The sequence below is a fragment of the Gossypium hirsutum genome, chromosome D03 (assembly GCF_007990345.1).
Source record: "Gossypium hirsutum isolate 1008001.06 chromosome D03, Gossypium_hirsutum_v2.1, whole genome shotgun sequence".
Taxonomy (NCBI): Eukaryota; Viridiplantae; Streptophyta; class Magnoliopsida; order Malvales; family Malvaceae; genus Gossypium; species Gossypium hirsutum.
The window spans coordinates 24,297,299-24,316,143 of NC_053439.1; the positions used below are offsets into that span (position 1 = coordinate 24,297,299).

General features: G+C 32.9%; 1 non-coding gene across 1 annotated transcript; it reads left to right on the forward strand.

The window, feature by feature from the left end:
- Positions 1–18,479: 18,479 nt before the first annotated feature.
- On the forward strand, positions 18,480–18,586 carry LOC121215773 (small nucleolar RNA R71). Its single transcript, XR_005911748.1, has one exon. It is a non-coding gene; the product is annotated as a small nucleolar RNA R71 (small nucleolar RNA).
- The last annotated feature ends 259 nt before the right edge of the window (positions 18,587–18,845 follow it).

Below are 18,845 nucleotides of genomic sequence, written 5' to 3' on the forward strand. Positions count from 1 at the left end.
TGTGGTTTGTGAATATCTAGATGTGTTTCCAGAAGAGTTGCCCACATATCAGAGAGGTTGAATTTGCCATTGAGTTAGTACTGGGAACATCACCAATATTGATAGCTCTGTATGGAATGGCTCCTATAGAGTTAAAAGAGTTGAAAGTTCAGTTGCAAGAGTTAAAAAATAGAGGTTTTGCTCGACCTAGTTTCTCGCCTTAGGGTGCATCGATTCTGTTCATAAGAAAAATGACAGATTAATGAGATTGTGTATTAATCAGTTGAAAGGTGCAACAATATTTTTGAATATTTATTTACGTTCTGGTTATTATTAGCTGTGGGTTAAAGATTTAAATGTGCAGAAAACAACATTTAGGACTAGGTAAAAACACTATAAATTTCTTTTGATGTCGCTTGGTTTAACTAATGCACCTGCAGTATTTATGGATTTGATGAACAAAATTTTTAGACCGTATTTAGACCGGTGTGTTGTGCTCCTCGTAGATGATATTCTGATTTATTCTCGAGATGAGTCTGAGCATATCGAGCATTTGAGAATTGTATTGCAGACCCTGCGTGAGAACCATCTATTTTCCAAATTTAGTAAATGTGAATTTCGGCTCCGAGAAGTCAATTTTTTGGGACATATAGTATCAGTTGAAGGCATTAGAGTTGATCCAAGTTAAATTTTTAGTAGTTTTATACTGGAAACCTCTGAGAAACGTACTGAAAGTTAGAAGTTTTTTGGGATTAGCTGGTTATTACAGAAGATTCATCAAAGGATTCTTGATGGTAGCTACTCCTATGACGCGACTATTACAGAAAGATGTGAAGTTTGAGTGGCTTGAGAAATGTCAGTAAAGTTTCAATCAGTTGAAAGCACTGTTGATTGAGGCACCAGTTCTAGTTTTTCCTGAATCGGGTAAAGAATTTGTAATTTTTAGTGATGCATCTTTTAATTGTTTAGGCTGTGTTTTGATAAAATAAGGTAAAGTGTAGTTTATGCTTCTAGATAGTTAAAGCCGCATAAAAAGAATTACCTGACACCTGGTTTAGAGTTGGCAGCAATTGTGTTTGCATTGAAGATTTAGCGACACCATGTATATCGTGAAAAATGTCACATTTATACTGATCATAAGAGTTTGAAGTATTTAATGTCGCGAAAAGACTTGAATCTGAGACAGCAGAGATGACTCGTGTTGCTGAAAGACTATGATTTGATTATTGATTATCATCCAGGTAAAGCTTATGTAGTGGCTGATGCTCTAAGTAGAAAATCTTTGTTTGTTTTGCGAGCGTTGATTACGCGTTTGACATTGTCTGTTGATGGTTCAATTTTAGATGAGTTAAAAGCTAAACCATTCTTTTTACAATAGATTTGTGAGGCTCAGAAATGCAATGATATGTTGATAGTTTAACAAAAATTGTGTGAATTGATTCTTGATTTAGATTTTCAGATTGGGTCCGATAATTGCTTACTTTTTAGAGGTAGAGTTTGTGTACTGAGGAATCAAGAGTCAATTTAGAAAATTTTGCATGGAGCTCATTGTGATAGTTTATCCATTCATCCTGGTAGCACTAAAATGTACAATGATTTGAAACAGATGTATTGGTGGCCGGGAATGAAGCGAGAAATTTCAAATTTTGTATCGATATGTTTAGTATGTCAACAAGTAAAGGCTGAACATCAGGTTTCTTCAGGGTTGTTGTATGTACAAAAGAGCATGTAAAATCAAAATGAGTTGGTGTATTGAAGGTAATTATTCTAAAGGTCTGATACAAGCTAAGTTTAGGGGTTTTAGCCCAAATTTATCTATCTTTTACCTACCCCTAGCCTAGCCACGTTACAGCCTATTTAAAAGACCTATTGATTCAAGTTTCTGTGCTACCTACATCAGTGGAGAGAAATTGTTATGTTCAACATATGAAGGCATAAATTAAATTTAATGATTGCAGCTTAATCTTAAATAAGAGAATAAAATCAAATTGGTAAGGATTTAACCTGTCTTTATTGAGAAAGAATTTTGTCTGTTTTTGCTATCATAATAACAACTGAGATTAATTTGAATGATAGGTATTCTTAAGTAGCATAAATCTCAAAATTTTGTTCTTGAGCATAAGTATACTAAATTTATAATTTTGAGAAGAATGTTTTCTAAATGAAATTTTCAAAGGTATTTCTAAGAAATTCTTTTCAATTTGTGCATTGCTCGGGACGAGAAATAAATTAAGTTTGGGGGTGTGTGGAAATATAAAAATACATAAACTTTTTCAAATTAAATTGAATTGAATGTTTGAGATTGATTGAAACACTTAATTGAATATAATTATTTATTTAGATCAAGATAAATCTCAATTAGATCAAAATGGCAATTATGCATAAAGGCGAAAGTTACGGATTAGCTCGATCATATTTCTACGCCCTAGTCATCAAGGTAAGTTCATAGTATTTCAATATGTAATTGAATTTCTAGGTGTATTTTTACATTATAGTTATTTAATAAAATGCATATAGTTAACTATTCTCTGAATTGCACTTACGTGCCCCCGTTTGTACTTCAGTACCCCTAAATTGCACTTACGTGCCCCTGTTTGTACTTCGGTACCCCTTAATTACACTTACATGCCCCTGTTTGTACTTCGATACCCCTAAATTGAACTTACGTGCCCCTGTTTGTGCTTCGGTAACCTGAATACACTTCCGTGCCCTATTTACACTCTGGTAACTCTGAATCAAATAGAATATGAATCGTATTTAATTATTTTTAGATTAAATTATATACTATGTTCTTGCTAAGCTCTATAAGCTTATCCATTCTTGTGTATTGTGTTGTAGATTATCGTAGCTAATGTTTTGGATGGAGTAAACCAATAGCTCACACTATCCATCAATGTTGGTAGTTTTTGTATCTTCTAGGGTAGTGGCATGTATAAACTTATGTAAATGAATTTGTGGATGAAATGTATAGGATGTTTTAAAATGGTGTTTTGATGAGTATGTAAATAGTGATTAAATGTGTTTGTGTTTTGGTGTAAAGTATGCATAATAGGTTATAATGGTTGCTTTATAAAGTACTTTTAGTCACTGTTGGTAATGGATGAGGATGGCTTGAATGGTATATATTGAATTGGTATGTCATGGCTAAGTTATAACATGTTTTGGAAAGTATTGAACTAGATTTTCATGTTTGAATTAGGTAGATTTGACATGTTTAGGTAAATTTTGATGATTGCTTTTGAGGTGCCTTTGAATGACATTTTGGTCAGTTGAAATAAGACTTTTGGAATGGCAAGTATATGCATATTTAGGTAAGGTTTGATGCTTTGTAGGTGTGCACAAATTGTTCAAATGATTAAGCATGATATGGTGTTGAGAATGGCTTGTTTTTGGTGCATTTTAGGTCCACACAGCTAGAGACATTGGCGTGTTACTCAGCCGTGCGTGACACACGGCCTGGCAACATGGCAGTGTGTTTCCTAAAAGTTCCCTTATATGCAAGTTAGAGAGTTACACGGCCTAGCACGCAGCCTGGCACACGGGTGTGTGACCCTACTCAGAGAGTTACATTGGTAAGGACACGGACTTGGACATGACTATGTGTCCTTTGTTTGAAGATTACACGGCCAAAGACATGGGCGTGTGTCTCTACCGTGTGAGGTACATGGCCTTTAATATGGTACCTTGCAATATTTCCTTCTGTATGAACGTTGCTCTATGTCTAGAATCTACTAAAAGTATCTGTCGAGTACTTGATCATATCATTCAACCATGATCTAACTAATCTAACCTTTTCAGACGTTCAATTAATTTAAGGGTATGTTGCAAAGTCGACTATGTCTAGGGATTGATCACGTACATTTTAAAGAATAAATTAATTGAATGAAACAGTAAAAATAATTCAAATTTATACTCTATCCATTAAAGACAGTTAAAGTTTCATGAAAGTAATCCTAACACTAAGAGATTTAACTCATAGGTTGGCAAATAACATTCAACTCAAACATCATTTTCATCACTGTAATTCATGAAAGAACTGATTAGAAATAATGGAAGAACGTTAGGAAGATAGTGTTCGCTTGTCCAATCCACACTCTAGTTGCGTAGTGTCTTGAGGTGGTTGAGAGGGGTTGCCTGCGTCTTTCCTCTTCCTGTCTCTATTTATCCACTGCCTTCTAATTTGGCTAAGGATCTCTACTAGTAGTTTAACACCATAGGATTTCCTCCTTTACTTTTTAAATTGCTTTTTTTTCTTCCTTTTCAGGATAAATCTAACAGCCCCAAGATTTATCTTCTTCTCTTTTCTAGGAAGATTTATCTAGTACAAGTAAAGTTGGGCTAAAACTAATACGCATTGAATGCTGACTAGACACTTTCCCAGCATTGCCACGTCATACGAGTTGGCAATCTGACCACCCTTTTGCCCCAACAAAATGTCACTCCTTTATTTCTTGTTCCTTATCCTGCACCTGCAAATACCAAAAAACACAGGCCTTCCACGAGCAATTAAAATCACCTAATATTTAAACACAGCCCAAGTTCTAATGCAATGCTAAAAATACTAATGAAATGTCCTAAAATGAAACTACGTGTATTTAAGTACAGGAAATTAACTAGGTCCAAAGGCATAAAATATAACTCTTCTCAAGAGTTATCAATACGCCATAAAGGCTTCATTTCAGATATGCCACAGAGGCTTCATTTCAGATATGCCACAAAGGCTTCATTTCAAATACACCACAAATGCTTCATTTCAGATATGCCACAAAGGATTCATTTCAAATACAATACACAGGCTTCCATTTATTGATGTGTTTACGATACGGATTCACCTAGACTCACATTACTTGAGGTTTGCCCCTAATCGTCCGAGGTCATGTAGAAACCTCATTCGGTAATAACATTCACTTAGTTCTTTTCGTATGATTGTAACAGACCATTTTCGGTGGTGTCAGAAATCCATAAATTTGACGAGTAGGTATGTATTAATTATTATTTTATATCTAGTTTTTATTTGGTGAATTTTATTTAATTGAATAAATAGTTAAGTATAACTGGTTGTCCCGAATGTCAAGCGGTTTGGGGCACTAAGGTATCGAGACCTCATTTTCGAAATTTGAGCTAGTAAATATTTTCATTAAATATTTACAGAGTTATTACTTATGCATGCAAAGTTTCGGTCCAGAAAATTTATTATTTAATTAGTTAATTAAAGAAAATGGACTAAACTGTAACAGATGTAAAACTTAATCGCTATTGAATTATAATGATGAAATGGCTTAATTTAATATAAGAGGGAGGATTTAAATGGTAAATATACCATTTTTGTATAGTGGGTCGATTAGTAGGTAAATTTTATACATTTTATTTATTAAATTTTATTGTTAATCTAATAATAAAGTAAATAAAACATAAAATAATTAAAATTTTGATCTTCCAAAACCATATTCCACCGAATTTGAAACATAGAAAACTCCATTGAAAGGTTGGAAGGTTTGGTCACCATATGCCCTTGCCTGTAACTGAATTTCTTATTCGTTAAATTGTGAGAAATGTGAGAAATGTAAAAGTTTAAGGAAAATGTGTAAATAATGAAAACTTAAAGGTCATATGCATAAAGGTGAGTTGGAATATGTACTTGAATTTGATAAAATTGAATTTAATTATTATATATCAAGATTTGATTCGTACGAAGGATAACTGAGGAAAAAGAAAATTGTGGAGTAGTCCCTACGAGTCGATCGTTGGTATATATTAGGTAAGTTCATTGTACAAAGTATACATATATTTTTATTATACATTTTATTAATATGTGCTAAATTAGTTGTAGTTTATATAGAATTTTTTTTAAGTTATAAATCCATAAATATTCCAATTTAGTACAAGTGAGAAACAAGTATTTGATAATTAGTGAATATCGTGTTATATGTTATTAAAATGAGTTTGATGAATTTATATATGTTTTTGGGAAGTTGTGAGGTGCCTCTAGTTGTTAAGGTTTGAATTAAATTATTAAAACTCGATTGAGCGTAGTAAATGATTAGGATACAATTGGCATGCCAATAGGGTTAGTACGTAAGCTTGTATGGGTTTGCACTTCGATGCCACTGTTTGCACTTTGGTGCCTCTGTTAGCATTTCAATGCTCTCTAGTGTGTTTTGGGGGAAACCAGAGTATACAAGTTAATTTACTACACTTCAATGGGCCATGAAACTTTATGCCGAAATGTGGAATCACTCCTTGAGTTGGATTTATGTAAAATGTTTTAATTGTATATATATACGTATGGAAGTATGAATTACTTTGAATTGAGCCATTATGGATATTAAGTTATATGTTTGAATATTTTGGTACTATTGATATATGATTTTGGAAATGGATATCAGGGTTTTAATGATTGAAGTTAATTAGTGATTTGTTATAATTAAGGTAAGTTAAATTGAATTTTGACAATGGATTTACTAAGATCCATAAGCTTACTTGTTTTTTTTTCTGTAGTTATCATTTTGCGGAACAGTTCGAGCTGATCAGCTTCAACACTCACACTATCCAAACTCTTCTCGGTAGCTTTTGTTTTTTAGTCCTTTTGGGTGTGGCATGTATATAGGGTTTGATGTAGCTAAAGTTAACATGATAGTTGAATTGTAATTATGTTTATAAGGTTATGAATTGTTAAGCTATGTTTCATGTTGATCCTATTTGATATGGTAATGCTTGTACTGTTGTTTGATAGGCATTGTTTTGGTTTTGGTAATTCTTATGGTGATAGAATATATGGAATGATCAAAAGGTGGTTAACCTATAATAATGGACATGTATTAATTTTCTTTGATATGAGGTTTTGGTATTTAGAGGCATTACTAATGATTGATTAACTTGCATATGAATATGATATCTCAGGTAAATTACTTGTTGTTTATGTAGAAAATTTGTGGTGTCGTTAAGGGCACATTGGTTAGGAATTTAGGTTGGATGTTTTTGGTACGTTTAGAGTTCATTTAGGTGCGTTTTAAGTAGGTTTAATTGCTGGTAAATGAGATGCTTATGGTCCAAGTAGGATCAATTTAGGAAACTTGCATTTGAAGGTTCAATTAGGGGCACACGACCTGAGACACAAGTTGTCACACGATTTGGGACATGACCTACGACATAGTCGTGTGACCCTATTTCAAATTAAAAATGGCCTAGCACATGGCATATGACACGACTGTGTGAGGGTATTTCGATTGTTACACTGTCTGGCACATGGCCTGCGACACGGTCGTGTGAAATTATTTCGAAAGTTACACTGTCTGTTACATAGTTGGCCATATGGCCATGTTCTTGAGCAACACGGTCGTGTGACCCCTGTTTCCAAAATTTTCAAGTTTTTCCATAAATTTATGTTTTGTTTCAAAATGGTCCTGAAATGCTTCTAAATTAATTTTAGGATCCCATAGACTCGGTTTAAAGCCCATAAGTGTATATTACTTTATAAATAAACCGTTTGAAAGAATGGTATAATTTAAATTTATCATTTGTTTCTGTTTGAGATTAAATGTTCGAATTGTACTGTAATGCTCTATAATCCTAATTCGACAACGGAGATGGGTTAGGGGTGTTTCATTTAGTGATATTAGAGCTACGGTTTAGTCGATTCTAGGACAAACATAGCACGTATGAGTTTAGAAATATACATACCACATATACCCTGTGATAGTGTGAAACTTTTGATCCATCCTAACGCTGTTTTTCTTATAAATACAAGATGTCGGACGAATCAAATCATGCTATTGTTAATGAAGTTGAAAAGAATGCTGAAGCTTCCAATTAGGAAGCAAGTCAAAGTGTATCTGTTTCGCAATCATTTGATGGTGAAATGAAAAATGTTTTCTATGGAATGATGAACTAATGGTTTACTGATTTTATAAGAGCCAACCCTGCAGCTCCGCAACCTCCACCCCTAATTGTGCCTCCTCAAACACCTCCGTGTCCTACAAACCCCATACCTACATTAGTACATCGTCCTCATATTAGTAAAATCTGTAAGTGTGGGACTAAAGAATTTAGAGGTAAAGTTGATGACGATCCTTCCAAAGCTAAATATTAGCTCGAGAATACACAGAGGGCTTTTGCAGAATTGATGTGTTCACCGAAAGACAGTTTGAAATGTGCTATTTCATTATTGAAAGACGAGGCATATTCAGGGTGGTGTACATTGACAACTATGGTTTTAAATGATCGAATCAATTGGGATTTATTTCAGTCATAATTTAAAAAGAAGTATGTTAGCCGTCTACATCTAGATAAGAAAAAGAAATAGTTTCTTAAACTGAAGCAAGGAAATTGATTTGTCGCATAATATGGGCAGGAATTTGTTCGACTGAGTAAATATACTCGAATCATCATATCATGAAAAGAAGAGATGGCCATTCATTTTGAAGGTGGAATAAATGATGAAATTCAAATGTTGGTGGGAACATTAAAACTGTGAAAGTTTAAATAATTGTTAGAGTGAGCACAAAAAATGGAGATTGCCAAAGATAAAGGGCAATCAGTTATAAAGTAATGAGACTTTAGTAAAACAGGGTTATCCAAATCAGTTCAGACTTCCCCATTAAACAAATTTTGTAATGATGCTAGTTGAGTCACCTCTCCTTCGGAATTTGCTGGCAGAGAGAAGCCTAGAGAAAGCAATTTGAAATTCGTAAATTCACGAACTACTAGTATGGGCAGTGTTAGAAATACTGAAAGACTTGTTTGTGAACATTGTGGTAAAGGTCATTTCGGTGAATGTCAATTCAAGTTGGGAACATGTTTTAAATGTGGTTCTATTGAACATTTTGTTAGTAGTTGTCCAAAGCAATTTAATGACTCAGAGAATCAAGCTTCCAAACATGAGACTACTTTACTTAGATGTAAAAGGTCAGGAAATAGTAGAGGTGGTGTAAATGGTCAAGGAAAAGCTGGTAATACGATAGAGAATTTGGAGGCTAGAGTGCCTACCAGGGCCTATGCTATAAGAGCTCGCGAGGACGTTTCTGCTGCAAATGTTATTGCTGGTACATTTCCCCTTTTTGATATTAATATTTATGCATTGATTGAACCTGGGTCAACTCATTCTTATATGTGCACAACATTAGTAAATAAAAAGAATATACTTGTTGAGTCAACATTACATCGTCAAAGTCACAAATCCATTTGGTCAATGTGTGTTAATTAATCAGATTTGTAGAGTGTGTCCATTGAAAATTTGGGGTTATTATTTTCCTACTAATTCAATGTTATTGCCATTTTATGATTTTGGTCTCATTTTGGTTATGGATTGGTTGATTGAACATGATGCAATAGTAAATTATAAATAGAAACAGATTACTTTGAAATGTTAAGATGGTGAACTCGTTTGTACTGAAGCTTCCAAAATAGGTTATGCCACAAATATGATTTCTGTAACACCCCTAGCCCATCTCCATCATTGGATTAGGGTTATGGAGCATTACCATATAAAATAGAACATTCAACATCAAAACAGAAATAATTATGCAATTCATGAACTGTCATTGAATAACTCTAATTTAATTTAAGCAATAAGATACTAATGGGTCGTAAACTGAGCCTACAGTGTCCTAAAAATAGTTTAGGAACATTTCGGGATCAATTTGAAACAAAAGCATAAATTTTGGAAAAACTTGAAAATAATGGTCACACAGCCGTGTACATAGCCCAAACCATGTGAACATTCAAAGTTTGGACACATGCCTGTGTTTCCATATGTATGGGTATTCAAAAGAAGGCCACAAGGTCGTGTCGTAGGTCATGTGCCAAACCGTGTGTGCATTCAATGTTGGGTCACATTGCTGTATCGTAGGCCATGTGTCAGACCGTGTTACATACTAACTTGTGACATACTACTGTGTCTCAAACCATGTGAAACCTACACCTAAAAATAGTAATCACACGCTGTCGTGTGTTGTGGTCGTGTGTCGCACACGATAATGTGTGGTGGTCGTATGACAACCTGTTTCCCAGGCCATGTGCAGCATAAGTTGCCCCTAAAATAAGCCAAACCAAACCTAAATTCTTGCACACCAAGACACACCATACCTAGCCTATTTCACATGGTTAAAAACACATTCAAAACACTAAAAATATGTCAACATTCATTAATCGTACATCTAACTAATATGCCATCAAAAGGCACCTTAATCCACACATCAATTCAATTAATTCAAAGCCACATTATACCCTAAACATACATCACCATATTCACACATCTTTGAACCACTTCAAGCACATATAAATAAGTCACAAGCCATATAAATAAGTCATAAGCCATATATTTATAGTACATAAACTTACCTATGCAATTACAAATCAAATGAAAACATATACATAAGACACATAACCACATCAAGTTGACCAAATAGCATAATGAAAAAATCCTATTATTTGTCATTTATAATCATTACACAAAATAACCAAGACTACCAATATGATGGTTGGATAGTGTGATAACACCCTAACGAGAAATTCTAGTCAAATGAGTCTTTCGATGATCTACAATACAGACAAAACAATTACGTAAGCAATGAATACACAGAAAGCTCGTATAAAGGAAACTTAACTTACCGAACATTTTAAGTTAAACAACTAAGCATAACTTCATTATGTCATAAGCCAACTTTCCTTTCACATACACACCACCTCACAAGGTTAGGTGGCGTAACATTGCATTTATAATTCCAATCAAAACATGGCATAAAACATATGTAACATTTCACTTTCATAATTCATCACTCATACATATATACTAAACCATCGTTTCCTTCCAATTACACATTTCATCATAATCCATATCATTACTCACAAATCTTAGTTCATTTCAAGTAATTACATACCCTTTAAAGCTTTATTTACCTGTTAAACCAAATGAAACAACCTTGAATACTCGAAAAATACTCATATAACCTTTTAATTCTTTAAACACACCACAAAACATAACTAGATAACATATTTATAGACATATGAAACATATAATTACACCAAGGCATTAATATTCATCATTTATCCTACTAATCAAATTATTCATCTCATAAAATTCAATATACACAATGGCTCAAAACAAAGCAGTCCATGCTTCCATACATATCCATATATACACAAACATATCATTATACATAAATGCAACTCAAAGTGTAATTTAAGATTTAAATGTAAAATTTCATGGCCCATTGAACTATAGCAAATTGACGCAGACACTTGGGTGTCCCTCAAAACACCAGAGACCACTGAAATGCTAACCAAGGCACCGAAGTGTAAGCAGAGACACCAATGTGCAAACAGAGGCACCAATGTGCAATCTTGTATAAGCACGTGTGCTACCCTATTAACATGTCTATCATATCCTAATCGTTTACTACGATCAACTGGGAATTATAATTAAATTCACAATATTGAGAAATCATTCATTCAAAGCCACTTTTTATTTTCATACACATACCATAAGTCCTTTATATTCATTTAAGTTTTGTGCAACCACATGATTCATCACTTCCAAATATTAATTTACCGTTTGTACTCAATTGCAACATTTAATAATTTATACGTAAATAATGAAATTTCACATTAAATACAATTATCCAGCAAACATTACTACAAATATAAAGAAATATACATATATTTTCCCTCAACTTTTACATTTATCAAAAATTAGTCTCTAAACTCGAAACTAAAACTTTAACAAGGTTTTTCAAATACCCATACTAGCCGAATATATTCCTATGCTAGTACAGTCCATATTTATTCAAAATTCACACAAGTTCCATGTAATATTTAACATTTAATCATATTGGCCCTTAAATTGAAAACTAACAAAAATCACATCACAAACTAGTTCTAATCAACAACCAAAACTACAAATTTATCATTTAACATCAAAACTAACTAAGATTCATTAATGGTAAAAACCAAAATCCTTAATAGCTTCGAAAACAGAGATGTAGGTTAGCTGGATCTAGTTGCAATGATCTCAAAAACATAAAAATTATAAGAAACGGTTATAAAATTCACTTACATGCAAGAATTTCAAATGGTTGAACCTTCAACACTCTCCCATGGTTTTTTTCTTTCAAATTTTTAGTGCGAACATCCTAAGGAAGATAATGATAATTATTCTTCTGTTTTTCTTAACCTTATAATTATTTAATTACCATATTACCCTTTAATAAAACTTACATTTTAAATTATTTCCAAACCTTGATCATCCATACTAAATAAAAAAATTGCTACATAAAACCTCCCACTTACACTAATTAGGCCATTTAGTCACTAAAATCAATAGTAGTTACGTTTTGCATCTTTTACAAAGTAGTACTTTTTAACTAATTAACCAGTCCAACATTAAAATTTCTAAACTGAACTTTCACATAACTAGATAATATCTCTATAAATATTTAATAAAAATATTTACGAGCTCAGTTTACAAAAATGAGGTATTGATACCTCATTTTTCGAAACCATTAGACTTTCGGTATAAACCACTATGCTTAACTATTTATTCAATTAATTAAAATTCATGCAATCAAAATTTAGTATAACTGTTGGTAGACTCATATAATTTTAATACTAATTATTTTGTTTTACACGTCAGATTTGTGTACCTGAAACCATTATTTCCAATACCATTGAAAATGGGTTGTTATAATTTAGTGTTGTCAACTCAGAAATTGATCAGGAAAGGTTGTGAGGCATATCTTGCATACATTCATGATTCTTGGGTGTCAAAATAGAAAATTGATCAAGTGTTGATAGTTAAATAATTTGCTTATGTGTTTCCTAAAGAATTACATGGGTTGCCTTCGATTAGAGAAGTCGAATTTGTAATAGAACTTGCACCTAGGGCAACTCTGATTTTGATAGCTCTATACAGAATGGCTTCAACTGAGTTAAAATACTTGAAAGCATAGTTTTAATAATTATTAAATGTTTGTTTTATTCGACCTAGTGTGTTGCATTAGGGCGCACCTATTTTGCTTGTGAAAAAGAAAGACTGATCGATGAGATTGTGTATAGACTACGGTAGTTGAATCAGGTTATGATAAAGCATAAACATTTGTTACCTCGAATAGACGATTTGTTTGATTAATTAAAAGGAGCTACAATATTTTCAAAGATTGATCTACGATCAGGTTATTATCAGTTTTGAGTTTAAAAGCCAGATGTGTCGAACACTACATTCAAAACATGTTATAATCGTTATGAGTTTTTAATAATGCCATTTTGTCTAACTAACGCCCCTACGACATTAATGGATTTTATGAATCGAGTAATTCAGCCGTTTTTGGATTATTTTGTTGTGGTAGTTATTAACATTTTGATTTACTCATTGAATGAGACAAATCGTACCGAGCATTTGAGAATCATTCTTCAAACTTTGCGCAAAAAACAACTCTATGCAAAATTTAGAAAATGTAAATTTTGGCTACCGAAGGTTATATTTCAGGGTCATCTAATCTCTACTGATGGTATCCAGGTTGATCTGAATAAAATAGTGGCAATTGTTGATTGGAAAATACCAAAGAATATTTCTGAGGTACGTAGATTTCTAGGCTTAGTGGGATATTATCAGCACTTTCTTAAAAACTTTTCTATTATAGCATCTCCGATGACTAAGCTATTACAAAAAGACGTTAGTTTTATTTGGACTGATAAATGTTAGAAAAGTTTTGAGCAATTGAAGAATATGTTAACCGAAGCTCAAGTTCTTAATCAACTTGAAATTGGGAGAGAGTTTATTGTATATATTAATGCGTCTTTTTATGGTTTGGGTCGCGTTTTGATGTAGAGTGAAAAATTGATTACTGATGCCTCAAGATAGTTGAAGCCTTGTGAGCAAATTTATCCGACACATGATTTTGAATTGGCAGCGGTTGTATTTGTTTTGAAATTTAGCGACATTATTTGTATAGTGAAAAGTGTCATATTTTTACCGATCATAAAAGCTTGAAATATCTGATGACTTAGAAATATTTAAATTTATGTTAGCATAGATGGCTTGAACTACTAAAAGAGTATGATTTATTAATCGATTACCATCCCAGAAAAGCTAATATTGTCTTAGATGCTTTAAGTAAAAAATCTTTGTTTGCTTTGGGAGCCATGAATGCAAATTTGGCATTGGAACGTGATGGTTCTATTTTGGCTTAGTTGATAGTGAAGTCGGTATTTTTATAAAAATTTCAAGAAATAAAAAAAGATAATTTAGATTTAATGTCAAGGCTCAAACTAGTGAAAAGTGGCCAAAAGACTAATTTTCACATCAGAGATGATAGTTGCTTGTATTTTCAGGATTGATTGTGTATTGAATGATTTTGGGCTAAAATGAGAGTTGTTGGTCGGCCACCTTTGGAACTCCTTAGAAAAAGAAGCAACGAGCAAAACAGAGGAGTGCATCAGTCAGAATAGATCCAAAACGTTGTTGAACTGGATTAGTTAGAATAGAGCTTTCCTTTTGTTATATATTTTAATCATGTTTTCTATTGAGTTTATTATTTTTTACATCAACGATGATATTTTAAATCCTATTTGCTAGGATGGTTATGTTAATTCTATAACATCTATTTTATTCATGTTGAACATGTTAAGGCCTCAGTCGATCATGTTTTCAATTAATATCATGTTGCATTTCATTCATACGTGATTGGGTGCAATCAGATTAGCTAAGTGACCTTAACCAAACGACGGCTAGTAGACACATAATAGAAAAGTGCAATGCTCAATTTAGATCATTAAACCCAACTAAGTTGAGGTTCATAATATCTTTAGTTAGCTCTATTATCTTGCATAGTTTTTAGGTTTACGTAATTAAACTATTGCAAATGTAAATATCCCTATGCCCTTACATAAATGCTAAGAAAACCTTAGTTAATGCAATCAGAAAAATGCATATTTAACTAAGTAAAAGACTCCGAAACGACTTAATTTGGTTTCCAAACTCACAAAAGATCGAGTTGTCGTGGAAGTAATTTTGAACATTGTTAAGCATGATAAAGTAATTTGAATTGATTAATATAAGTATCCTAACCCATTTAATATTGATTATTTTTGTTGCTAAAGCAATTCATTCATACATTTAGGTAAATTGCATCTAGATTAGAATTGCATAGGGATCCATCTTTGCATCTAGTTAATTTTTACTTAGTTTAATCATCACCATCTAAAATTTTGAGTTTGTACATCAAATTTTTAATTATAATTTCGCAATTAATCGGTTAAGCTTATACAGTCCCTGTGGAGACGATAACTCATTTTACTTACTTATTACTTGAATGACTGTGTACACTTGCGCATATTTCTTATTACAACTTTTACCATAATAAACACATGATGATTCAGCTGCTTTTATTTCCTGCACAGTAATTGACAGTTTCATTGTTTTAATTATATTAGCTAGAGAAGATACTTGGGTCATTAATGAAGTGATTGTATTGAGTTCAATGGTACCGGTAGGTCTCTTACCCATCCCAACTTGTGTAGTCGGTACTGGTAATCATTGTTGGATTTTTTTTCTAAAATTTCATATGCTTCATTATATGTCTTATCAAACAAAGTAACATTTGTTGAGGCATCAACTACTATTCGTGTTGTAACACCCTTAACTGGTATCTGTCGTCGAAATAGGGTTACAGAGCATTACAGTAAAAACATAACATAAAACATTCAATCAGATACATTTCATGAATCATATATAAACTCATTCAAACACACGTATATCATTCCTATTTCCAGTCCTCGAGGCCTAAGAAACACTTTAGAAATGATTCGGGACTAAATCAGAAACATTCAGAATTTTATAGAAAAAGATAGAAAATTTTACACTACAGGGGTCACACGGCCGTGTGGACATTCAAAGTAGGGATACACGGCCGTGTCCCAGCCTGTATCTGTGTCCATGTAGCTCTTTGACTTGGGTCACACGACTAAGTCAAACGCCCATGTGCCAGTCCGTGTGCTTGACCGGGAAACTTCTTGACTTGCAAGCCTTTGAAACCTACAGAGGACACATGGCCGTGTTGCATGGCCATTGTCACACACGGTTGAGACACACGCCCATGTCTCAGGTCATGTGGACAAAAAATAGGCCATTTTCAATCCATTTCTTTCACCCAAACCAAGCTCATATGTACAATCCATTTACATATAAAATCAAGCTTCAAAACATACCTAAAACATGCATGATAAGACTAATTCAATATGGTATCTATCCATACAACCAATATGCCAACAGAAACCTCAATCACAAATCATCAAATCAACCAAAACATAAACACATTTGGTATAAATCAACCACACACATTTACCTATTTTCATCCCAAGCCATAGCACAATTAACCATATCCCAAACACATCTAAACATACCAAATTTGGTCACTCAAAACATATCATCACTTAACCATTTCAACATTAGCCATCAAAGCACTAAAATGACAAAATGTCATCAACCATGTAACCACATATTTACATACCAAACATAACAACTAGATTATCAAACATAATTCACCTATACATGCCATTATAACCATTACTTAAAACATTAAAATATACCGAAATAGTCGCGGGATAGTGTGATAGATCTCTAATGAGCTTCCAAACATAGGAAACGAGACGATGTAAACATGTAATGCTTAGTAAGTTTGTATAACATAAAATACAACTTACTATTTCATTTCATAACATTAGAATTTAACATGGCATAATCCAACCTTTAGCTTGGCACAAGCCTAAGCACAAATACAAACATGTTAGCATGCTTGAACTTAATTCATATGAATTTAACAAGGATAACCACTATACTTGAGCATAATTCAATTGGATTTACCATCCATCATAACATAACATGTTTTCCATGTAGCTCATCATTTCAATGTATTTCATACGTACATGTATCGGTCCATATTGAACACTTACCATATCCTTTCAAATTCATGCTCGTTGAATCATTAGAATATCATTGGATATGCAAGTTAGCTCATACGAAGTGTGCTAATCATATAATTGTAATCTTTCCTATCATATACATAGTTGCTCACATGAGTTGTGAAATAGGTATGTTCACACGAGCTATGAAATAGGTATGCTTACACGAGTTGTGAAATGGGTCTGCTCACACAAGCTATGGGTCAGAATGTAAACTACACGATGCTCCTCATATAAGCAATGGAGTATCCGCAACCCATGCTAGACCTTAGCCATCGGTACACCATTCAAGACTAGCACCCAAAACATGCAAACGCTAATGACATGTCATTTGTATCTTACAAATTCCTAAGGTTCAAACAGGGCTCGATAGACATTGTAACATCATTGCATTTGCACCGGTTATTTACATAAAAATTCATAATTTACATATAGCTCAAAAGATAGCATTAAAACATTACATAATTACACAAACTTACCTCGACGATAAAGGCGTAGAAACGAAGTCTACTAATCCGATGCTTTTTCTTTACCCTGATCTAAAGCCGTACGAGGTCTATCTTGATCTAAATACATAAATTCAATCTATTTAATAACCATTATATTCAATTCAATCCAAAATCATATTTTTGTAAAATTACACTTTTGCCCATATTATTTTAATTTCACTACAATTTAGTCCTTAAGCTCGTAATTTGAAATTCATGAAATTTCATCCCTACCCAAGCTAGCTGAATTTCATATAGGTACATATAAACTCATACAATTCATTATTTCACAATTTTCACCATCCATTTTACACATTTTATGAATAAATCCCTAATTGACAATTTCAACAAAAATCACTTTACAAAAGCTATTTATTTATAAACAAGGATTTATTTTCTTCCATCAAACATCAAAAACCACATGAATACATTCATGGAAAACCCCCAAAATTTTAAAAATTTTGTAAACTAGTCCCTGGGCTAGCTAGATTAAGCTACGACTTCAAAAACATAGAATTCATTAAAAACGAGCTCGAAATTCACTTACATGCACTTGAGTTTTGCTTAGTCAAAACTTCTTCTCTATTACAGCAATGGTGGCTGGTTCTTAATATTTTAAAATGAAGAAGATAAATGTTTGTTACATCTTTTCTAATTAACATAATTACCAATTTAACCTTATACATTAACCTTTAAAACCATTTAAATGATGTTCATAAAAGTCCAATTATAAAAACAATGGTATAATTAACACATAAGTACCTTAACCATTTAATTTCATAGTCATTTAGTACCTTTAACTTATAAAACTAAAAATTTTCACCTTTTACGATTTAATCATTTTCATCGAATTAAGCATGCAAATAATAAAATTTCTTAACAAATTTTTTATACGACCTTGCTATCACACTGTAGATATTAAAATAATAATAAAATTAATATTTTCACATCAGATTTGTGGTCCTGAAACCATTATTCTGATTTCACTGAAAACGGGTTGTTACACGTGTATACTCATTTAGCCCATTGTAAAACATCTCCATTTGAGTCCAGTGCTAGAATCCATGCATTGGACAAATCCTAATTAACTCCTTAAATTGCTCCCACGCTTCATATAGCGTTTCATCTTCAAATTTTCGAAAGGGTGTAATATCATTTCTCAACTTGGCATTCATAGTGGGAGGATTATACTTTAAGAAAAATCTTTGGCAAAGGTCATTCCATGATGCCACTGTTCTTGACAGCAAAGCATTTAACCATGCCCTGGCATGATCTCTTAAGGAATATGGGAATAGCTTAACTCTCAAGGCGTCTTCAGGAACACCCTGTTATCTGAATGAGACATAAACTTCTTACAAAAGTCTGAAATGTAGTCGTAGGTCTTTAGTGGGTAAACCACCAAATTGCCCTACAATTTGTAACATC